At 37.1% G+C, this 25,820-nt stretch overlaps 1 protein-coding gene and 1 non-coding gene across 2 annotated transcripts in view; one reads left to right on the forward strand and one right to left on the reverse strand.

The window, feature by feature from the left end:
- The window catches only part of LOC144221075 (3',5'-cyclic-AMP phosphodiesterase 4D-like), a 504,391-nt gene that overhangs the window by 151,543 nt on the left and 327,028 nt on the right, over positions 1-25,820 (forward strand). The gene's annotated exons all lie outside the window — the stretch shown is intronic.
- On the reverse strand, positions 1,394-1,500 carry LOC144221092 (U6 spliceosomal RNA). Its single transcript, XR_013331959.1, has one exon. It is a non-coding gene; the product is annotated as a U6 spliceosomal RNA (small nuclear RNA).

The raw sequence follows: 25,820 nt of genomic DNA on the forward strand, positions 1-25,820 counted from the left end.
GAGCCAAAATCAAGAGCCGGACGCATAACCAACCGAGCCAACCAANCATGACAAAGGACATCCCAGAAAATTACAAACTTTATCTTCCGCTTTTAGTATGTGCATCGTGGCAGGTTTCAGAGGTAGGGGACCAAAACTTAGGGAAAATCTTACTCTTTAGTTTGAAATGTTTCTTTTAGGTTATTTGCCAGCAAAGCAGATGTACGCTATGTGCATGAGGCAGAAATAGAGCCCATACTTTGAAGGTTCAGTTAAGTCATTCTGACCTTCATGAATGTAAAACTGTAGCTTCCCTGGGCCCAGAAACATTAAATGTTGAAAATTTCCGTTATCAAATCCCACCTGTAACCAAGTCTGCTATAGCTCTCTACTACCTGTGGAGGTCTCTATGATTAGAGGTAAGCCTTTGATAGACCCTGGAGTTAGAGAATGCAGGACCACAAGTTTGGTCAGAATCAGGCCAGTAAGAACTGATTCTGAATACTAGCTGCATTATTTACTACCTGCCAGGACTTGGCAAGCTATTTAACCTCTCTAACACTCAGTTTCATTCTTCAGCAAATGAAGAAAATGAATAATACTTACTTTGCAGAACTTTTGAAAATTAAAAATAATAAAGTAGCACACACTTAGGATTATGCCTAGAACATGGATTACTGACATTTTTATATGATGCTTCAGAGAAGACAGAGTAGAAGCAGTAGGAATCTAAGGGGTACTTTCAAGTAATCAAAATGATCTTTTATTTACTAAAAGAAACTATAGTATTTTTAGAAAAAAGAGGTTGGAAAAACCATGCTAGTAAAGTAAATAATCATTGAGGTGTTGAAATTATTAAAATTTTTGGTATTTAGAGTCTTTCAAGACACAGTGATATCCTAATATTAGCTTCTTAAGCGCTATTAGGTTTTTAATAACAATTCATTTACTATTTTGAGACCTAGAACAATTTATAAGGATATTAAAGGAAAACTCTAGGGGCGCCTGGGTGGCTCAGTAGACTAGGTATCCAACTTTGGCTCAACTCATGATTTCACATTTTGTGGGTTCTAGCCCTGCGTCAGGCTCCACACTGACAGCTCAGAGCCTAGAGCCTGCTTCAGATTCTGTGTCTCTCCCTCTCTCTGCCCCTCCCATATTTGTGCCCACGCTCACTCACTTTATCTCTCTCTCTCTCTCTCTAAAATAAATAAGCATTAAAAAGAATATCAAAGGACAACTCTAGGGTGCTTTCTTTTCTGATGTTCAAGAAAATAGATTGAGCTTTCCTCCGTGTCTCTTTCAGCCCAAGTTTATATTTGCAAAGCCGGGTGAAGAGGCCTGGGCCTGGGCCCCTCCAATCTCCTTTCCTCCTGTCTTTGTCTACCACATAGATTCACTTTTTTTTTTTTTTTTAAACCTGAAACACTCAACAAATATGCATGTCATCATTGCGCAGGGGCCAGGCCAATCTTTTCTGTATCGTTCCAATTTTATTCTATGTGCTGCGGAAACGAGCACCAGATTCACTTAAAAGAAGACATGCCATACCTTAGGGAGGAGGCAAGCATTAGGGCTTGTAAGACAACTCAGCATTTTTCCCAGCATTTGGGGAACATGAATAAATGAAGTGTGGGCATATATGAGTGAATACATCAGATGTCAGGGGACTGAATTTATTTGTGTCAAAAGAGAACAGAGAATGCTATCCACTTATTGCTCTTGTTTTTGAAATTGCCTTTTCCTCTTTTATTTTGTTATTTTATTGTCTGTGATCATTGCAGAAGCATCAGAAATTACGGGAGAGCGGAGTGGTTTCTCTGGAAAAATTATAGATGGTGATGGATGACGATGTAATCATGTGACAGTAAAATGCTGTATTGAGTACTGAGCTCCCTGCTGTATTATAGAAAGAACACATGAGTAGATAAAAGCACAACAATTTTCTTTTCATTGTGTCTCAGGAGAAAACAATGTAGATCAGCATAGATGGAAGTAAATGAGATTAGTTAAAAGAAAAAACTTAAATAGCATAGACCAAGCCGGAGTAGTGATTACAAAAGAGATGACTCACCTAATAAAAGCATAAATGAGAAAACGTGTTGTTTCATCTTAGATTTTATTGGTCATTTTCCTGAGGTGATTTCTTGCTTTAGGAAGGAATCACATGATATGGAATGAGACAAAGAGCTGATAATGATAGGATTAGCTGAATTAAATGATTCTAGACCATGAATTGAAATTTCACTTCTGTTTTCTAGGTCAACTGTGTACATTGTTTCACTGAACTGAGTTTGTTGTAAAAACTACTACGCTATCAGGAGATGGCTAAAAACACTTCCACCAACTGTAGAACTACTGTGCAAGAATAAACTGTGTACAGGGACATGCAACATTTTTTAAAGTATTGGTAAAAATTTTAGGGTCATATAAACTACTTACATGCATTTAACCACCATAAGGTATAAGATAGAATGCACCTATAGGACATAAATTTCATACATGAACAAAGAATAGGTCATACACACATGTATTTACAGTAGCCTCACTATTAAGGAGTCATGATTAAACATAGATTCTATTTGACTTATCCAATTTCTTAATAGTAGAATAAAGAACTTCTTTGGAGAAATAAGTTTTTACTAAAAACCTGCTTTTCTGAATCCCTTTGAGTTGAGCAAGAAAGGAAACCTAAGAGGCCCCGGATTCACAATGCAAGTGTGTGTTCAAGGTTTATTAGGATTGATTCACTAGTGTGTTTGGTTTTCCACCCTACATTAAGGAATGTACTTTGCCTAGAGGGTAAGAATTACCCGCAATTCTGCTCTTTTTTTAGTCAAGCCAGTGCATAATGATGCATTAGGTATAGAGAATAGCAGTCACCAAATGCCTTGAAAATTCAGGCAAATAGACCACATTACATTTCATTATGGGGCCCTGATGAGGCATGACATTTATATTGGGATAAGAAATGCCAATATAATTGAAGCCATTGGAAATGACCCTTCGAGGAAAGATGATGAATTACCCCTTGATTTAATCTAAGAAAGGAGGATGGAGAAATAATATGGGAGGGATTTCATTTCATGTGCACTTGTTCAGGAGACTGCATCTTACCAGATTTTGAATGGCACATTCCTAGCTGTTCATGTGGCCTGTTGTTGGTCGAGAGAGTTATATGAAGAAGCTCAAAGATCTTCCTATTTTAAAGTGGAAAAATGTCAGATGAGGAGATAGCACAGTGGAGGTTGTCTGTGCCTGTCAGTAATGCTGCCTGGATTTCTTCTAATCGAGACAGTACAAAGAGAGCTCAGATTATCAAAATTTTGCTCTGCTGTGAGAAGTAGTTATGGGTAGTGGCATAAATGTTAGAGCTAGAAGAGCTTGGGTTCAAATGCTAGCTCCTCTCCTTAATAGCTGTGTGACCTTGAGCCAAGTAGTTAACTTCTCTTTGTTTGAATAGTCCTCATTCATCAAATGAACACAACAGTAAGTCTTACTTCACAGTTTTGTTTCAAATATGAAATGTGTCAATATTGTTAAAATATTTAGGGAATATTTGGCACAGAGTGAGCCCCTCATAGATGTTAATTCTTATGGATATTTATGTTTCCAAAATTAAAAATAACTTTATTAATTTTCATCTGTGTGAAAGAAATGTGCTTATTATTGAAAAGAGAGACTTTACAGAAATAAAGAAAAAAATTATTTGATATCACTTTACCCTCAGATAATTATAGTTAACTTTAACTATAATGGTATTATCTAAAGGTATTATCTTTCAAGACCGTTTTCTGTGTGTCAAACGTGCATAGTGTGTAAAATTATGTCAGGTACATATCTCATGGCGCTAGTCTCCTGCTGGTTCCTACTCGATTCCACCCCTAAAATGACAACACAAATTAATCTGTGACACTATCATATAGCAAAATCCAATGCTCCTCAAAGATAGCATCTTCTATAAAGTTTTTCTTGGGTATTTCGCTCTCTTTTGAGTCCCCATTATTATTGTACTATGTGTTCATTCGATGGGGCCTTTAACACATTTGCTTCTTGTACAACAAATATTTATTGACTATTTTTACTGTGTCAGGCACTGTGTGAGGTGTGATGTGATAGTGGTGAGTAAAAAGAAGTAGGGTCCCTGCCTTAATGGAACTTAAGTACTTGGGGAGAAAAAAAGGAAACGCACGAATCATACAATCACACACATACATGTACAATTTACAGACAATGATAAATCTTATAAGGAATGTTCCAGAGTAATTGCTCTGTAATAAATTTGTCTATAGGATGAATTACAAACAACAATAGGAACTGTGATTGCAGAGAGACTATACCTGAAAGAATAATGATTAGGAGAAGAGAGAGGAGGATAGAAGGAGAGAATGTGAAAACACTAAGATGCTCTTTTTTTTTTTTTTTTTTTCCAAAACAGGAGAGTCAGTTGTCTTGTCTCTCCAACATAATGCCTTTTTATGAGTAGATTTATTGATTTTGAGAGGGAGGGAGGGAGAGGGAGAGAGAGAGAGAGAGGAGGAGGAAGAGGGGGAGGAGGAGGAGGAAGAGGGGGAGAATTCCAAGCGGGTTTTCCGCTATCAGTGCAGAGCCTGACATGGGGCTGTAACTCAGGAACTATCAGATCATGACTTGAACCAAAATCAAGAGTCAGATGCTTAACTGACAAAGCCACTCAGGCACCCCTTCAACATAAAGTCCTGTAGTTATATAAAGTTTAACAATTCTATCTTCAAGTTATTTTCTTCTGTTGACACCAATTGCAATTAAATTTAATAATATTAAGTAAAAATAACAGTAGTATAGAATTCTCATTTTTAGAAAAATATTTCTCTCATTTATCTTTCTCTCTGTCCACCAAACCATCTATCATAATACATTCTTAGAAAGATGTCTGGAATCATGTTTACCTAATATTTATACTTTCTTTCTGGTGATGAAATTGTACAATTGTTTGTTTTACTTTGATCCTTATTTTTTTCCTTATAGTTAAATTATTTAAGGAAAGTATACATCAATTTTTTTAGAAAAGTAGTTTTCCTTAAAAAAAGAGACTGAGATTGAAGCAATTATGCTGAAATGGTTGTACCAAAAGCTCCCTTAAAAGTTGTTGTGAAGATTAAAAATGGTGTAGGTAAGGTTCTTGGCACAAAGCCTGAAACACAGTGAGTACTACACGGGAGAGCTATAACTCAGTTGTGAGTTTTTGCTTTTGATGCCCAAAGAAGTAGGAGGAGCTGCATGGAAGTGATGGCTGACCCAATTTGGAGCATTTAGGCTTGAAAATCAAGATGGTGATGATATAGATGAGGGAGTTCAGAGAATAAGAGCAAGGTTATAAAATAGTTTAATGGGATGAGTATGGAAAGAGAAATGGAGCAAAGAAAAACAATGCATTGGGAAAAGCTTGCTTATAAACACTTTTCATAATCTTATTGTTATACCACAGTGGGAAGATAGTAGACCATACTGCTTCATGTTCACGGATTTGGATACTCTATTTTCCTAATCTCCTCTGTTAAGGAAGTTTTTAATCCAAAGTGTTATAATCTCCTATTTTTTTCCTTTTAATATGTGTTTTTCAAGGATCACTTTGTCAGCTGCACAAAGAATAAATTTAAGAGGCAAAGATCAACTAAAATGTTACTTTAATACCCAAGGATAAGACATATACCTGTCTACCAGTAGTAAGAATGGGGGCAAGATAAATTAGATCTAAAAAATTAGAAAGCAAAAATCAGCATGACTTACTGCCTGTTTGGATGCTGAGAGTGAGAGTCTCAGGAAGGATGTCCATATTTCTAGCTTCATTAACTGGCTGGATGATTGTAGTGTCAGAGAGGATAAGAAAATAGGAGAATAAGAGATGCCTGGCTGGTTTATTCAGCGGAGCATGCTACTCTTGGTCCTAGGGTTGTGAATTCGAGCCCCACGCTGGGTGTAGAGATTACTTAAGAATAAAATCTTAAGGCAAACAGGGGAGAGCAATCTAGTCAGAGGGTGAGGATAGTGAATTAAATTTGAATATGTTAGCTTGGAGGTTCCTGTGAGACATGCAGGTTGTGCAAGTTGTAGCTGGACGTACATATTTAGAAGTCCTCAGATAGAAGTTGCTGTTAAACCCGTTAAGAGTGCTTGAGATTATTTCATGAGAGTGAGACGTGCAGAAATCCTAGGAACTCTAAATTTTAACAGATGAGTGGCAGGAGAAGAGTCCTGAAAACATGCTCAGTGGAAGGAGCAAGAAACTACCCTCCTGGTATATCAGGATATGTAGCCTCAGTTTCATTTTGAATGAATTTGTGTTGCTTATTTCTGTTGGCTTCGTATCACTCTTTGAAAAATTTTTTTCATGACTAAATGCCACCAGCGTACGTTAGGCCTCTAAGGCACATAAGCCTTCAGATGCCTCACTGCAGATGACCCATTTGACTGTATGTGAGGAGAAGCATATCTTAACGCTTGTGTTTTGTTACTTGATATTGACTGGCTTGCTTACTGGTCTTTATTTCCCTTTTGCATGACATCTTTATACCGTTTACTTTCATCATCCAAATGTCCCTTAGTTTCCAATTTCCTCTGTGCAAAGACTTTGGTTTCATGGAATGTAGAGCTGACATTCAGTTACCTATCTAAGTCATTAAAGAAACTACTTTTTTATTCACCTTAATATGTAGCTAAAATTCAACTCTAAAACAATTGTTTACGTATGTGAGAAAATTCCTTGCAGTTGGTGTTAGGAGGCCCTGGAATAGGTTTTTTAGTGAGTTGTTAAATGTGCTATCCAAAGAAATCTTTAAGTTAGATAAGTGCTGATCTTGAATAAAATAGGTGTGAGTTCTAGAAAGTCTTAATAATATCAAGCTAGAAATTTGTGTGCATGCATGTGTGGGTATGTATGCACCTGAGCATGTATGCTGGCTTATATGTGCAAAATGGTGATCACCAAATGTGGTTGTAAACAAAAAGTTTACATGTCCTTCTCAGGACACTTTATTTTAAAGATATGAAAATGCAGGCCTGGAAAGATAAGGTCAATTGACCAAAATTGAAAGCAGAGAGCAGAACTTAAGCGTCTTATCTTCTCTTTTGGAATATATCATTGTGTTTTCATATTATCAATCTGTGGAATCATAGAACAAGAAGAATCTGTGCTTATGCAGAGCTCGCTTGCAGCACCATCCACTACCCCAGACATGCTGCTCTCTTGCAGGGGAAATTCATTTAGCATGCACACTGATCACTGCTGTTGGCCATGCTTTTTCTAGGAAAGTACCACTACTGCTACTCCTTCTCTTTCTCTGTCATTCATATATGACAGAAAATCGGATTGAATTTTCAGTATAAGCTTCTAGTAGAAGGGTTAATGCATTTAATTCTCAGTATTGCCTATAAGCCTCATTTGGAAAAGGTGTTTAATTCAGGCCAATGGTCTTTTGTATTGTGAACTGAGATAGAAAATGCTGTGAAGGCTTCATTCAAGGGGGGCTCAATATCTTACGTTCAGTGAAGGAATCAGGCAGTGTTCAGGAGATGTGGGAATATGATTCATACATAAATTATATGCGTTTTCTGACATGATGGTTACCCAGGTTTCATGATGAGATGAGGGGAAAGGCAATGTGCGGTCACTGAAGGGTGTCTCATCACCCTACGGATTCATCAGGAAAAGCATACAGTGAGGAGGACATAGGAGTTTGTGGTGCTTCCCTCTTCTGTTAGTATCTGTGTATTGTCTTTTTTCACTTTTCTTCCCTTCCCTTCCCTTCCTCACCTCTCCTTCCTTACTCACCCTGCACCTTGGTTTCATTATTAAGCTTTTTCTTTTTCTTTTTCTTTTTCCGGTTGTAAGTGATTTTCCTTTTTTCTTTTATCATCGTCTCTCCATGGTCCCTCCACCCTGTGGTGTTCGATGCAGATGGAGCCTAGCAGAGGTTCACAGCACAGGCTCTGTGGTCAGATGGCCTGGCTTTGAATTCTGGCTCTCCCAGTTACTTCACCTTGGGGAAGTCACCTAGCCCTTCTAATTTTCTTACGTCTTACTGAATAATTGGGTCTACCGCTTTGAGTTATTGTGTGGGTGAAATGAGAAAAATATATGAACCTGGTTAGAATAAGTCATGGTATCTAGCTATTTCTTTATATGTGCAATATATGTGCATTGTATTATATATAATACATCACGTGTAATATATATGCAATATTATATGTGCAACTTACCTATTTAATGTTAATGGAAAGAGGAATAGGCTGGGTTGTTCTAAACCAGTTCTTATAATTTATTTATTTTTGGTTTGAAGGAACGTGTGAGGAAATGAACTACAGAGATGTGTGCATACCTTAGAGACATTAGCCACACAGACTTCCCCTCGTTCCTCCTCTGTGCAGACTCCTATGCAAATTTGTCATTGTTTCGGAAAGTTTGGGGCTTATATGAAGCAGTGGAGGGAAGTATCTTTGTGTTAACAGAACTAACAAAGTTCTCTTATTTTGTGATTTCATGCTACATCTTTTTTTTCAGCTATTAAATTAAATGTAACAAATATTTGCAATCTATAATACAGTGTAAAATAATCCTGCTAAATCACAAGGTGTATGGTCTGGTTCCTTCCCTTCAGGAGCTGTCAGTCTTCTGGGAAAGCTAGGTAATATGCAGTTTGGAATATATGGCTGTGTTTGTTGATACCATTGATCTTTGTGACTTCCTAAACGATTGAACGATTTTTTTCTCCTTACTCCTTGATAATGACTTCACACATGTAATTATTTCTTTATATTTGTTGAGTTGCTTCTTGCTGTCTGTGAATATTATAGGATTCTGGACAGAGTTAAACTTTGAGATTTCCTATGAACGTGTTAGGTGTTGAATTTTATTCCTTTTCCCCAGAGTATTTGTTTTTAATTTGTTTTGTTTTGTGTGTTTCCTGCAGGTAGAAATATCCAGGCAAGAGAATAGCATCTGGTATAGAGCAAAATATACTTACTTAGGAGAGACTAAACTTAAAAGGCTATAGGTCTTTTATTTTTTATGTTTATTTATCTTTGAAAGAGAGAGAGACAGAGTTGGGTGGGGGAGGCAGAGAGAGAGAGAGACATAAAATCTGAAACAGATTCCATGCTCTGAGCTGTCAGCACAGAGCCAGATGCCAGACTGGAACCTACAACTGTGAAATCACGACCTGAGCCAAAGTCAGAAGCTTAACTGACTGAGCCACCAGGCACCCCAAAAGGCTATAGGTCTTAATGAACATCCTTTGGTTGAGGATTCAGTTATTTTAAATGTTGTCATTAAAATTGTATTCCGCATAATAGTTTTGTAACCTTGCTCTGGCAGGGCACAAAAGGATCTCTCTTTGCCTGAAAGAGTTAGCTATGCTTTCCTCTATGTATGGCTGGTTTTCAGAGGGTGACTGACATGTGATAAGGAGTGATCCATATTTTTACCCTAAAGAAAGGGAAGCTCTAGACAAAAGTACCCTGAGTACTATATAGAAAGGTGATGATAGGTACAACATTCTATGAAAAAATAAGCCAAACACAAGACCATCAACCACGATTTTCACTTTTTAACCTGGGGGGTACAGAGACCATATGTATATCTCATAATCCTAGAGTTTTATTTGTAGAGCAATTACTTCTCAAAATAAAAATTCAGAGCAGTTTATGACTTAATGACTGGTGTTTTTAAAAGAGCTAGCAGTGATAGTTGAATTATAAAACTGAGGTTAATAATCTGAGTCAGTGAGACTTTCATGAGCTTTACTTTAATCAACTGAAATAATTAAAGTAGTCTACTTTGTAGTGAGAAGGGATTTTTCTTTATGAAATTTCACAGTTATGAAAGAACTCCAGGTTCACCTAATTGTAAGTAGGAATCTTAAGGNTTGGAGGTTCCTGTGAGACATGCAGGTTGTGCAAGTTGTAGCTGGACGTACATATTTAGAAGTCCTCAGATAGAAGTTGCTGTTAAACCCGTTAAGAGTGCTTGAGATTATTTCATGAGAGTGAGACGTGCAGAAATCCTAGGAACTCTAAATTTTAACAGATGAGTGGCAGGAGAAGAGTCCTGAAAACATGCTCAGTGGAAGGAGCAAGAAACTACCCTCCTGGTATATCAGGATATGTAGCCTCAGTTTCATTTTGAATGAATTTGTGTTGCTTATTTCTGTTGGCTTCGTATCACTCTTTGAAAAATTTTTTTCATGACTAAATGCCACCAGCGTACGTTAGGCCTCTAAGGCACATAAGCCTTCAGATGCCTCACTGCAGATGACCCATTTGACTGTATGTGAGGAGAAGCATATCTTAACGCTTGTGTTTTGTTACTTGATATTGACTGGCTTGCTTACTGGTCTTTATTTCCCTTTTGCATGACATCTTTATACCGTTTACTTTCATCATCCAAATGTCCCTTAGTTTCCAATTTCCTCTGTGCAAAGACTTTGGTTTCATGGAATGTAGAGCTGACATTCAGTTACCTATCTAAGTCATTAAAGAAACTACTTTTTTATTCACCTTAATATGTAGCTAAAATTCAACTCTAAAACAATTGTTTACGTATGTGAGAAAATTCCTTGCAGTTGGTGTTAGGAGGCCCTGGAATAGGTTTTTTAGTGAGTTGTTAAATGTGCTATCCAAAGAAATCTTTAAGTTAGATAAATGCTGATCTTGAATAAAATAGGTGTGAGTTCTAGAAAGTCTTAATAATATCAAGCTAGAAATTTGTGTGCATGCATGTGTGGGTATGTATGCACCTGAGCATGTATGCTGGCTTATATGTGCAAAATGGTGATCACCAAATGTGGTTGTAAACAAAAAGTTTACATGTCCTTCTCAGGACACTTTATTTTAAAGATATGAAAATGCAGGCCTGGAAAGATAAGGTCAATTGACCAAAATTGAAAGCAGAGAGCAGAACTTAAGCGTCTTATCTTCTCTTTTGGAATATATCATTGTGTTTTCATATTATCAATCTGTGGAATCATAGAACAAGAAGAATCTGTGCTTATGCAGAGCTCGCTTGCAGCACCATCCACTACCCCAGACATGCTGCTCTCTTGCAGGGGAAATTCATTTAGCATGCACACTGATCACTGCTGTTGGCCATGCTTTTTCTAGGAAAGTACCACTACTGCTACTCCTTCTCTTTCTCTGTCATTCATATATGACAGAAAATCGGATTGGATTTTCAGTATAAGCTTCTAGTAGAAGGGTTAATGCATTTAATTCTCAGTATTGCCTATAAGCCTCATTTGGAAAAGGTGTTTAATTCAGGCCAATGGTCTTTTGTATTGTGAACTGAGATAGAAAATGCTGTGAAGGCTTCATTCAAGGGGGGCTCAATATCTTACGTTCAGTGAAGGAATCAGGCAGTGTTCAGGAGATGTGGGAATATGATTCATACATAAATTATATGCGTTTTCTGACATGATGGTTACCCAGGTTTCATGATGAGATGAGGGGAAAGGCAATGTGCGGTCACTGAAGGGTGTCTCATCACCCTACGGATTCATCAGGAAAAGCATACAGTGAGGAGGACATAGGAGTTTGTGGTGCTTCCCTCTTCTGTTAGTATCTGTGTATTGTCTTTTTTCACTTTTCTTCCCTTCCCTTCCCTTCCTCACCTCTCCTTCCTTACTCACCCTGCACCTTGGTTTCATTATTAAGCTTTTTCTTTTTCTTTTTCTTTTTCCGGTTGTAAGTGATTTTCCTTTTTTCTTTTATCATCGTCTCTCCATGGTCCCTCCACCCTGTGGTGTTCGATGCAGACGGAGCCTAGCAGAGGTTCACAGCACAGGCTCTGTGGTCAGATGGCCTGGCTTTGAATTCTGGCTCTCCCAGTTACTTCACCTTGGGGAAGTCACCTAGCCCTTCTAATTTTCTTACGTCTTACTGAATAATTGGGTCTACCGCTTTGAGTTATTGTGTGGGTGAAATGAGAAAAATATATGAACCTGGTTAGAATAAGTCATGGTATCTAGCTATTTCTTTATATGTGCAATATATGTGCATTGTATTATATATAATACATCACGTGTAATATATATGCAATATTATATGTGCAACTTACCTATTTAATGTTAATGGAAAGAGGAATAGGCTGGGTTGTTCTAAACCAGTTCTTATAATTTATTTATTTTTGGTTTGAAGGAACGTGTGAGGAAATGAACTACAGAGATGTGTGCATACCTTAGAGACATTAGCCACACAGACTTCCCCTCGTTCCTCCTCTGTGCAGACTCCTATGCAAATTTGTCATTGTTTCGGAAAGTTTGGGGCTTATATGAAGCAGTGGAGGGAAGTATCTTTGTGTTAACAGAACTAACAAAGTTCTCTTATTTTGTGATTTCATGCTACATCTTTTTTTTCAGCTATTAAATTAAATGTAACAAATATTTGCAATCTATAATACAGTGTAAAATAATCCTGCTAAATCACAAGGTGTATGGTCTGGTTCCTTCCCTTCAGGAGCTGTCAGTCTTCTGGGAAAGCTAGGTAATATGCAGTTTGGAATATATGGCTGTGTTTGTTGATACCATTGATCTTTGTGACTTCCTAAACGATTGAACGATTTTTTTCTCCTTACTCCTTGATAATGACTTCACACATGTAATTATTTCTTTATATTTGTTGAGTTGCTTCTTGCTGTCTGTGAATATTATAGGATTCTGGACAGAGTTAAACTTTGAGATTTCCTATGAACGTGTTAGGTGTTGAATTTTATTCCTTTTCCCCAGAGTATTTGTTTTTAATTTGTTTTGTTTTGTGTGTTTCCTGCAGGTAGAAATATCCAGGCAAGAGAATAGCATCTGGTATAGAGCAAAATATACTTACTTAGGAGAGACTAAACTTAAAAGGCTATAGGTCTTTTATTTTTTATGTTTATTTATCTTTGAAAGAGAGAGAGACAGAGTTGGGTGGGGGAGGCAGAGAGAGAGAGAGACATAAAATCTGAAACAGATTCCATGCTCTGAGCTGTCAGCACAGAGCCAGATGCCAGACTGGAACCTACAACTGTGAAATCACGACCTGAGCCAAAGTCAGAAGCTTAACTGACTGAGCCACCAGGCACCCCAAAAGGCTATAGGTCTTAATGAACATCCTTTGGTTGAGGATTCAGTTATTTTAAATGTTGTCATTAAAATTGTATTCCGCATAATAGTTTTGTAACCTTGCTCTGGCAGGGCACAAAAGGATCTCTCTTTGCCTGAAAGAGTTAGCTATGCTTTCCTCTATGTATGGCTGGTTTTCAGAGGGTGACTGACATGTGATAAGGAGTGATCCATATTTTTACCCTAAAGAAAGGGAAGCTCTAGACAAAAGTACCCTGAGTACTATATAGAAAGGTGATGATAGGTACAACATTCTATGAAAAAATAAGCCAAACACAAGACCATCAACCACGATTTTCACTTTTTAACCTGGGGGGTACAGAGACCATATGTATATCTCATAATCCTAGAGTTTTATTTGTAGAGCAATTACTTCTCAAAATAAAAATTCAGAGCAGTTTATGACTTAATGACTGGTGTTTTTAAAAGAGCTAGCAGTGATAGTTGAATTATAAAACTGAGGTTAATAATCTGAGTCAGTGAGACTTTCATGAGCTTTACTTTAATCAACTGAAATAATTAAAGTAGTCTACTTTGTAGTGAGAAGGGATTTTTCTTTCTGAAATTTCACAGTTATGAAAGAACTCCAGGTTCACCTAATTGTAAGTAGGAATCNAAAAAAAAAAAAAAAAAAAAAAAAAAACTCTTATTGCTTTAAGTGTTACCTCATAAGTCTTTTTTTCTTTTTTTTTTTACAAACACAGGAATTTTATTTTATTTTTTTATAGTTTATTGTCAAATTGGTTTCCATATAACACCCAGTGCTCATCCCAACAAGTGCCTTCCTCCCTGCCCATCACCCCCCTTTGCCTCTCCTCCACCCCCATCAGCCCTCAGTTTGTTCTTAGCATTAAAGAGTCTCTCCTGGTTTGCCTCCTCCCTTTCCCCAACTATTTTTCCTTCTTTTCCCCCATGGTCCTCCGTTAAGTTCTTCCTAATCCACCTATATGTACAAACATACGGTATCTGTCCTTCTCCTCCTGACTTATTTCACTCACCATAACACCCTCAAGGTCCATCCATGTTGCTACACATGGACAGATTTCATTCTTTCTCATTGCCATGTAATATTCCATCGTATAGATAAACCACATCTTCTTGATCCATTTGTCAGTTGATTTTACCTCGTAAGTCTTGAAGTAAATGAAACAAGAGTACACATTTAGGGTACTGAGAGAGTTAATGCTAGTGTTTATTATCTGACATATTAGTTAGGGACTGACTCAGGCATTTTGGAGAAGTAGGTCATTATATTTTAAGGTGACTTTAGTTTTTAAAGAGCACACATCTAATATCACCTATACCAGTAATATATAATTGGTCATTTTGTTCTTAGAGTATTACATCATACCCCAAGTGTCAACTTAAATGATTAAGAAGATGGATAAAATATCCACAAAATGTGAGGCTCTGAGTAATAGTTGGATATAATCAAAAAGAAAGTTGATTAATTCATTTGATCTAAATTATAGTAAAATAAATGACATGACTGTAGCCATACACAACTTTAATTAGGATATTGTCATTCTGTGTCAAAAGGTAGAATCTCCATCCACCCAGCAGGCTCATTAGCATTTACCTTTTATTAACAGAAGAAATGGGTGAGAGGATAGAGACAGGTGATCACAAAATCCCACTTCACTAGTAGAAAAGCAGGCATCAGCTGTGTCCTTTAGCACTCTGGTCTTTCTATACAACAGTACACTTGTACCAAAGAAGAGGTATTGATTTGTGTGTGTGCCTGTGAGCTATAAGTCTTTATATTGAAAAAACTCAAGAGCAAATTATGCTCAGATCCTAATGAAATATGAAACTTCTGCCTGATGAAGATATAGATAAATGAATCCGGTGTTGTAGTTAGAGAAATTTAAAGAATTCACCTCAAGAAGTAAAGACAGAGGAAACTGAGGGTTGCTAGAGGGGAATTGGCCGGGCGGAGGCGGGGGAGGGTGGTGGTGGTGAGCTAAATGGATGATGGCTGTTAGGGCACTTGTGATGAGCACTGAGTGTTGCATGTAAGTGATGAATCACTCAATTCTACTTCTGAAACCATTATTACAGTATATGTTAACCAACTCAAATTTAAATAGAAACTTGAAACAAACAACAACAAGAAACAAACAAACAAAATAAGTAAAGATACTTAGGTGTTTTGAAAAAGGAAGTGTTGCCTGTTTGGGGAATAGAGTGGCTTTGGCATTTAAAATTGATTTCTAAATGAAAGATAAAATATAGCATTTACCATATAATCAGGGTTTATTTTCTACAACAGGTAGTATATTCAGGAATATTAAGTTCGGCTGTCTGAACAGCCACTGTGCTGCAGCTGGTTTTCTTTGTCATCACCTAAAAGAGGAGGAAAGAAGCTTCAATCCAGTGGTACAGTTCCTCAGGCTATAATTTCACTGCTGAAAAAAGGACATTTGTACGTTTTTGATAAGCCTCAAAAAGCATCTTAAAAATCAGAAGTTATACACAAATATTTTGGTGTGGATTAAACTAAAGACACAGGATTACAATTATATTAAACTAAAAACCAGAAACATCTTAGACAAGCATTCTAAGACATTTGTGGTATATGGGCTTTTTAAAAAATGGATATGACTTGCAAGAAAAATGTAGAACCCGCTAATTCTTCCTAAGTCCTCAAAACGGGAGCTCCTGGGTGGCTCAGTCAGTTAAGTGTCCGACTTCAGCTCAGGTCATAATATCACAGTTCATGGGTTTGAGTCCCATGTCAGGCTCTGTGTTCACAGATAGTTCAAAGCCTGAGGCCTGTTTTAAATTCTGTGTCTCCCTCTCTCTCTGACCCTGCCCTGCTCATGCTCTCTCTCTCTCTCTCTCAGAAATAAATAAAACATTTTTACAAATTTTAAAAGATCCTCAAAATGATGGTGACATAAATATATCATTTATATTTATTTTGATTATTTAGATTTTGGTACTAAATTTCATTTTGTATCAGTTTGATAATATGCATAACACTAAAAGTAGTTGTCTTTAGATCTTGTGGTATTCTGTTTGCTTACTGGAAATAAAACAAAGTAAAATAAAATAAATTAAATTAAAAAAGAAAATAGATCTTTTAGTGTTGCCTGAGAAATCACCTTAAAAATAAAGTGTCAGGATAAAAGCTTGCTACTTGTGTTCATATTTCAGTACTAGCTTTGATTTCTTCAGCTAAAATATAATGTACATAAAAAGGCTAGGAGTTATATGATTTTAGAATGTGCTGTATGTCTTCTTTATAATATTCATTGTATTTAATCAATTAACTGCTTTCAGAATTATTCGAAATCTGGCTTCTCTCCTTCACTAGAAACTTCATAAGGGCAGAGAGCATTCTTCTTGTTCACTCTTGAATTTCTGAGATGTAGCCTAGCCATCAGCGCAAAGTAGTACTCTTAAATATTAATAGGATCGATGAATGAGTAAATCAATGAATAAATAAACAAATGAGCTCAAACCAGAAGATGAAAGTGTTAGTGAGAGCCAACTATAAATTAATAAATGAATCTCCAATTTTAAACTAAAATAAGGGATAATTTATGAAACTTAAAACTTTATGTAAAGATCTAAGACCTATAAAATGAAAATGAAAATAACAATGCTCATCCTTTATGGCTTCGTTGAAATCTTTTGAGAATGGTTTGGAAAAATGTTCACCTAAGCTTTTTACTTCTGTACTTTATACATCTATTAAAATGAATTTATAGATGCTAAACATTTTAACTTTTAATGCTTATAATATACTGTGATTGCCTAAGCTTCAGGATTTTATAATAGCTTATCTCGTTTCTACCAACAAAGTAGCACTAACATGACTATATTGTGGCTTTGGCTTTGTGCTATAATGGAAAACTATAAGTAACATCCTATCTGAATTAATGTAGTGTACAGGTAATTGGAGTGCAAGGGATTCTTCGGTCTTTGATAACATCTCACAGTGAATTCCCATCCTTGCAGCCAGAGATGACACTGATGTTTGTCATAAGTTAAAATATTTAGAAATAGTAAGCAATTTGGATTTGTGTGTGTTTTATGTCCTCCCTCTCTCTCCCTCCCTTTCCCCAGCTTCACAGAATGAATGAAATTCTAAAACATTTAAAAACAAAGCACTGTTTGTTTTTAGTAAAACCAGGAGACCTTGAAGTGTCCAAGTCAGGCTTCATTAACTGGATTGAATTCATTTCCACAGTTTAGGCACCCAGACCTGTGAGGACATGAGGATAATTAGGCAGCAACAGCTCTTGTCCGGGCTTTTATTTTGGTGAGGCAACAACTTCAGTGTTATCTCATAAAGGAAACTCAGGATTCATTCACTTTTTTTCCCTGCACCGCTTCCCTCCCCACCACAAGATTCCAAGAGTTGTTTTAATTCCCTAATGTTCTTTTAACAGGATTTTGAAGGTATGCATATATATCCCTTTTTGTATATATTCACGGGAATTTGCAGAGAAAATTGCATAAATTATTAGGTTAATGACCTATGTAAATTTACCAAATTTTATCTTTCCCTATCTCATCAGCCACCCTGTTTGAGTTACTGCGATGTGTTCTGCTGATGAGCTCATACCCTTTTTTTCAAATATAGGAGTTGCCATATGTCAGGGGACCAGATGTTACTGAAAATAAACAAAACTTTCTCCTTGTACTAACTTGAAGGTGCTGGTTGGTGTGTTAATTTGCCATGTGCTGAGTGTCTATACAAGGGTATGTGCGTGAATAGTAGGGCATTTGCACCTGGATCTAGTGGTAGCCCGTTATTTGAAATATTTGGATCTACATTTGTCTTATAAATTTGCAATTGACTTCATGGTTTCTTTAAATGATTATTCTTTCAGAAAACCAGCAAAAAAAATCTGTCAGATTCACATAAATGAATTCATTTGTTGCATATCAAACAAAAAATGAATATGATACTTTCAAGTAATGCTGAGGGTTGATGACTGTGGTATTTCCAGCCAGACTTTATTGCAAAACTCATTAGTCAATGTCTTATATAGTTGGTGGCTATTAAATTCTGCAGGTCTAAGCAAACTAAGAAGAGTATAATTAATTTTACTGTTGCATAACTTTAAAAATTAGATTGAATATGCTGGGAATGATATGCATTGCTGGTTGACAAGCCAATGGTAGGGATATTAGGCAGCCAAAGGCTTTCTTGTGCCAAGCCTTAGGCTTGGGAGGCCCACATGATGCCACCTAGATTCCTTTGGCAATGCACTTATGCGAATGAGCCTTTCTGGGCCCCTCTCAACAACTGTGTGAGTCATTTGAAAGAATGTCAGTCCCTCTCCGTTGAGGAGCACAGGTGCGCCACAGTGACTCTTGTCATTGAAGAAGGGCTCACTACCTTATTTTCACAAATCTAATACCTCAGTCATTATACAGACCATCATATTGTTTGGATAATCCTAAAATTCCTCTAGATTCTGTTACTGTATTAGATTTTTGAATAAGGCTTAGTATAACCCCATGGAAGGAAAAGGGAAGTCATAGTCACACAGAGTCTGGCTCTTAAATTATCATAGTGAGTCTGACCTCACTGTGAACACGAAAGTCATTTAACTTCTCTGAGCCTTATTTAATTCATCTGTAAAACAGAGATAACAGTCACTCTTCAAGAAGGTTGCAGTAAGGATTTATTATGATAATGCATGTAAAATACCTTGCAGAGGTCCTGCCTCTAGTAGGTGCTCAGTAAGCTACTACCCATATTGATAATTTAAGCAATTGGCTCACATTTGTACATTATGGCATTCCAGAATGCTCTCCTGGGACCATGTGGAACTCTCTCAGTTGCAAAGCAGTGAAGGCTCCAGGACTATGTCTGGAATCCAGTCTGATTGCTTAGTGTCCTAATGTACAAGGTTTTAAATATTTTAAATATTGTCTTTAATTTATTCCCATCTTGCAGCAAGGCAGAGAGAGAGAGTTATGGCTATATAATGGATGTAAAGCACCTAGTGCAATGAATAACATGTAGTAATGATAGATATTATCATAATTTTTATTACCTCCCATGGTAGGCTGGATAATGACCTCCGAAAGATGTCTACATTCTAATTCCTGGAATCTGTGAATATATTATGTTTCATGGAAGAAAGGACTCCAGATATGATTAACTTAAGGATCTTTGGATAGGACAGGATGGTCAATCATCCAGGTGGGCCCTACGTATAATCAGAAGACATTTTATATAAGAGAGACAAGGAGGTAAGAGACAGAAGAAGGCACTATGACAGCACAAGTAGAAATTGGTGTGATGTGGCCACAAGTCAAGGAGTGTTAGTAGCTTCAAGAAGCCGGGAGATGAAGAGAGTTGATTCTACCTCCTGACTTCTCCAGAAAGAACCAAGCCTGCCAAAATCTTAGTTTTAGCTCTAAGAAGACTCAATTTGGACTTCTGACCTCCCAAACTATAAGAGAATAAAACTGCTATTTTAAGCCGCTAAATTTGAGGTAATTGGTTATAGAGGCAATAGGAAACTCATACATTTCCCATCCATAACGCTTTTTCTAAAAATGTTGACTACTTGACCAGCCCCCCAAATTCTCCTTCATTTGTCCCTCATTTTTCATGGTTCTTCCTTTTGTTTATATGCTCTTCCTCTTCACTTCTCCCTTCCCTCAATATTACGCTTTAGATATCTTTTCTACCTAGAATATTATTACTTACCCTTACTTATTCCTGAGAGGGAAAACCAGAATTTATAAGATAACATCTGCTAATGAAGAGCATAGTCTCCAGACTTCCCTGAGACCTTTAGTCCTTTATCTATAATTCCTGAAAAGGACTCTGAGATAATATATTTTTATTTCACCCAAGAGTTACACCCTAGAAATATTTTTAGTGGAGAAGAAAATACTTGAAGCAAACCCTCTCTCATTTTCCCACAAGCCTATTACCAAATGTCTCTCTACATTGTATTTTCACCATGTGGATTCTAGAACTTGTATCGATAACTGTGATGCGACGTGACCCTCTGACTCATCCAGATGGTGTGAAAATGCTCCCTTCAGAAAGCCCACACTAATTTTCAACATGCTAAGGGGCAAAATCTCTAAGTCCTTAGCGTGTCATCAAGAATGAAGGATACATCTACCTGTCAGATAGGTAAAAGTAATTAATACTGAGATTCGTGGTTGAGGCTAATGGCAGTTACTTGACTTTTAACAGAGATTTTAGAGCTAGCTAGTGTCATTCACTCTTTTATTATTACTATCATGGTTTAAAAAAAGGCACAACATAAAATTTAGCATTTCATTCACTCTTTTTGAGAGTATGTTTTGAGTTCCTGGAATGTGAAAATGGTAGGATAAACAAGGAAACTTCCCTTGTGTAGAACCATCAGCAGTGACTTCTGAAGAGAGGTTCGAATGTTTTTGGTTTTTTTTTTTTTTTTGAAACTTCTAATGCACAGCTCTTCAAACCTCAAACCCGAAGGAATAACTGTTGATTATCAAACACTGATGATAAGTTGCTGAGGATATTTGTGTTTTGGTTCCCAGTATACAACCAAAGATAGAATTTGGACAGTGTAAGGAAATGCTGCCATCTCTCAAGAAAAATTGGTGTTTCACTGGAACTCAAAAGGTGAGATACTTTACCAGTGATCTGTAGATCTCAGCAGGTGTAAACTCCATTAAAAGTATACTGGGAGAGAGACACATTGTGCAGATCTGGACATTCACATTTATTTTGCCACATCTGGAAATAATTTCTAATCACAATAGCATTGTCATAGGAGTCATAGACTTGATACAGACAAGTTTTATTTGGTGTTGACACTTGTGGCTTATCCACAATATGTTATGTTTTCTGTTGACCTACCGGCAAAGATGTAAAGATTTTGCTTGAGGATCTGCACTTCTTCAAAATATGCAATATGGATTTCAAAGATATATATAGGTTTTCTTTTTGAGGAATTCCGAACAGCAACAAAGTTTCACAAGCCTGTGTGTTATCTTTTGCTCAACATGCTCATCTGCAAGCACTAATGACACAGCGGTCAAGGGGTGGGGGCAGGGATAATAGGTTTGAAATGACTGCTGTGTGGAAAGCTCTGTTGCAGGTGCTGCACAGAGGTAATTTCATTTAATTCTCACACTTCTTTTAACCAGCAAATTGCTCCCACTGTACATTTAGAGGACCCAGTTCGGAGAGGTTATATGACTTCCCTTAGAAGAGGGAAGATTTCGACAGATGTCTCTACTATTCTAAAACCCACCAGTGTATTTTATCTGACACCAAAGTAGCATATCATAGGAATGAGCATCTTTTTTTATTTAGGAAAAGTGAGTATCTGTACACTGTCTTACCCTTTTTAGTTATGGAATGCTTTAGAAAATAGAATGTTTCCAGGTCATGAGAGAGAAGTTAAAAATAGTATTGCAATTCTACAGATAAGAACATTATAGAGAAAAAGAAAGTGTGAGGTAAGTTTTACCAACGTAAAAAGCCTGAATTACACAGTGTGACTGTACACACTGATCAAGTGAAACAGATGAATGTCACCTTACTATAGTCTAAAGAATAGATTTATATTCTCTCCAATAAATCATTAATTCTGTTGGCTACGATCTTCATCAGAGCCATTGTTTTTCTTAAATATAGCTTACTCTGTAATAAGACGTATCAGGTGCATTTCCCTGAATTATCAAATTCTATTTCCAAAGCTCTATTAAAAAGATCATTTATACCATCTCTCACTGTCCAGCTGATAATAACACATTTCCTTATAGCTTCTCAAGGTAATAACTAGAAAGGAAAGACAATTTTTATTTTTCTTATAAATTGCTTCAACTTCACTGATACCCTATAGCATAATATTTCTTATATATGTGATTATACCAGGTTTTGACTATTTTATCTATGAATTAAATAATTCCACTTAATATAACCTGCAACGGATAATGGGCAGTTTCTCTCTCGTATTGTAAGACATACTCTTCGCTTTTTGTTTTTTAAATCTTCATTATAGATCCAGATTTGGTGTAATTTGGATGGGTATTTTCGTAGTTTGTTCTTACCATAAATACCTCATACTTTTTAAATGTGCAATTTCAGTTTAGAAGCTCAGTGGTTTAGCAGCAGGTTAAAAAAACTTTCTTTTCCATGAGGCACTGTTAGCTGACTGAAATATACTTTGGTTTCAACTCAGACACAGATTTAGAGGAAGAATGTACATGTCATTTATCCCGGGTTTCTCAGGTGCTGCTGTTGTGAATTTCTGCAACAGCCTGAAGGCTGGCACTGTTTTAGTTTTCATTTTCTTGGCTGCTATGTTTTCGTTACTCTTATTTTGGTTTAGCTATAATGTCAGGATATGATGGAAACTGATAGGGTAGAGAAATAAAGGGAAGCAAATAGACCCTGTAATGTTTAATTTTCCTCTAAGATCTCTTTGCCACATGAAATACCTTTAAAAATTCTGTTCGTGGGGTGCCTGGGTGGCTCTTGGTTTGGGCTCAGTACATGATCTCACGGTTTGTAAGTTTGAGACGCGCATTGAGCTCTGTGCTGACAGTGAGGGGCTGCTTGGGATTCTCTCTTTCTTCTTCTCTCTGGCCCTCCCCAGCTCTCTCGTCTCTCTCTCTCTCAAAATAAATAACTAAAGTTAAAAAAATTTTTTTTTAATCTGTTCATAATTGAGGTGCCTGGCTAGCTGAGTCACTTGAGCATCTGACTCTTGATTTCGCTCAGGTCATGATCGCAGGGTTGTGGGATCAAGCCCAGAATTGGGCTCTTCACCAAGTGTGGAGCCTGCTTAAGATTCTCTCTCTCCCCCTCTGCCCCTCTCCCCTGCTTGCGCTCTTTCTGTCTCCCTCTGCACCTCTCCCCTGCTTGCATTTTCTCTCTCTCTGTCTCTAAGATAAAATAAAGAAATTTAAAACTTTTGTTCATAATTGCTTTGTTAAAATGAAAGGTTTCTTCTGGTATCTATGGAATAAAGCAGTTTCTTTAATCATGGGTGATCATCTTCCCTGCCCCTTCCCCCAAATAAATTTCAAGAGGTGCTGAAGATGTCAAGAAGATACATATCTCTGGATATAAGGAAATATTTTATTTTTCAGAAATAAAATTTGAAGGAGTCTGAGTTGTGCATTGTATTTTCTTGAGAACATGAGACATGAGAATATTATTTTATGTCCATTTTTGATAAAAGCATCAAATTTTAAGATGCCACATCATCTATAAATAAAATACAATTGTGGACTGTTTATTTGAAAATTACATAGCTGTTTAAGATTTGGTTTGTGCATACCTCAAAATGTGAGTAAATATTTTTCATCTGAGTGTAGGTATGAATGTTTTGCTACAAGTATCTGATTGATGGTTTTCAGTTTTTCTGACCTGTGTATTAACATACTCTTTGAGCATAGTTTGGGTGTGATTATTGAAGGCAAGTCTGTATGGTTAGAGCTTTAGGATAGGGGAGTTAATTAGATCATTTGCTCTTTATTTCTGCTGAACATGTCCACCATGCACTTTAGGTATTAATGGATGATGATTGGAATGATTATATAACGTCAGTTTATGGTATGAGAGCATCTTGGTGCTTAAACTCGGGTTGATTAAGGATTCTGGCAGCCAAAAGTGGAAAATATAATTGTTGGTGTAAGAAATTTCCATATCACTGAGGGTAATGCTGGTACTTCCATACCACTACTATCACAGAAATCACCTCATCTACCATATACTCACCACCTTATACTCTCACCACCACCTCCACAAATACTTACCCTCATCCTAACTTCACCAATCACCTTCAATTAACCTAATATGTGCTATAGAAGAATTCTTCATGGATTAATAATAGTCATAGCCATAAAGAAAATTTTCATTTACTGGGAAGGATAGATCTGTACCCAGTCAGTTACACTGGAAAGCAGAGTATGCTTAAAATACTAAAATAGAACTATCAAGTACAGTAGAAGCTTAGGGGAAGGAGAGAGTAACCTGATTGGAGGGAATGGGGGAGATTTCATGTAGAAGTTGCCATAGGCTTGACCTTAAAAGAAGGACAGGAGTTTATTTACTCAGCAAATTCAACCTGTGTTAAGTGCCCTAAATGCAGGGATCATGGGGAGGGCACACTGGGTAGAGATGATATAGAGAGTAAAGATCAGTGGTGACAAAAATATGGAGGCTATTTGTAGAATGTTGAGTCATGAAGAGTTTTTAAATTTTTTTTTTTAATGTTTGACTTATTTCTGAGAGAGAGAGAGACAGCGTGAGCAGGGGAGGGTCAGAAGGAGAGGGAGACATGGAATCTGAAGCAGGCTCCAGGCTCTGAGTCGTCAGCACAGAATGCTTTACTGAGTACACAGCATGTACTAGACACCATTTCAGACAGTAGGGATGTGCCTATGATTGAAACAAAGCCTCTTGTGGAGCTTACAGTGTAGGGAGACAGGTCATAGGCAACTTAGTTATTCAGTAAATACACAGGGTAGTTCAGAAAATAAGAACTAAGATGGAAGCAAAACGTAATAAAATCAAGAGTGGTGGGGGTGTAAGAAGATATGATCAAAGAAGCTCTTGAATAAACAGGAGGATACAGTTGAGTTAAGAGGTAGGGGACATGTGACCTGGGCAAAATACCATACAAGTAAAGGCCTTCAGATATGAGGAAGCTACTGTAGAGAAGAAAAAGAGGGCTAGGCAATTACGGTACAAACTGAACTGAAAGAGTGAGCAGAGGCCTGGCAGACCATGCCAAGAAATGGATTTTGTTTTAAATGCCCCAGCAAAAGGGGCGCCTGGGTGGCTTAGTCGGTTAAGCGTCCGACTTTTGCTTAGGTCATGATCTCGCGGCTCGTGGGTTCGAGCCCCGCGTCGGGCTCTGTGCTGACTGCCAGCTCAGAGCCTGGAGCCTGTTTCAGCCTGTGACTCCCTCTCTCTCTGACCCTCCCCTGCTCACGCTGTCTCTCTCTCTCTCCTAGAAATAAATAAAACAGTAAAAAAAATAAATAAATAAATGCCCCAGCAAAATAGTGAGGAGTTTAAACATGGTGATTAATGATCTGATGTAGATTTTTAAATGGTTTCTCTGCCTGCTATGCAGAAAATGGGTTGTATGAGCCCAGAAGTAAAAATTTGGAAAACGGCTGAAAGGAATGACTGATGAATTCATCTAAGTGGTAAAAGTGGGTAAAAGAGGGAAAAGTGGTAACCAAATGATGAGGCCTGAAATTTTATTCATTGAATTTATCACTTTCAGGTGCAAATTGGACTGAATTAAAGACAGCTGATCACAGACACTAGTTCGGCTTATCTGTGCTTTTTCTTCTTGGTGTTGACTTATTCTTAGGAAATAAATTCATAAGTACATGTGGTTACTCATAAAATCATTTTAAAGACACAATGAGCTGTATGCAGGGAATTCCATAGGAGGAGCAAGCCAGAATCATAAATGGAAAGATAATGCCATATTGTCAGGCCATTCTTGCCAAAAATTTCAGTGACCTCATCCACTTGCTGATTTGTTGGCTCCCTTTCCTACTGATCTAGTAGGAGATAAAAAGAATCTCTGACCCACTGGTTAGTTTTTACCTACTCCCATGGAAATAGCCAAACAGGACATTTTCAATGAAGAAGTATTTGCTTTGTGACTGATGCTGTAATTTTTGTCACATGTAAATGAGGTGAGTTTCAAATTATTCAAGATCTGACATCTCCATTCAACTGTCAGGCTTCCATCC

This window comes from Crocuta crocuta, unplaced genomic scaffold (genome assembly GCF_008692635.1).
Source record: "Crocuta crocuta isolate KB4526 unplaced genomic scaffold, BGI_CrCroc_1.0 scaffold91-1, whole genome shotgun sequence".
Taxonomy (NCBI): domain Eukaryota; kingdom Metazoa; phylum Chordata; class Mammalia; order Carnivora; family Hyaenidae; genus Crocuta; species Crocuta crocuta.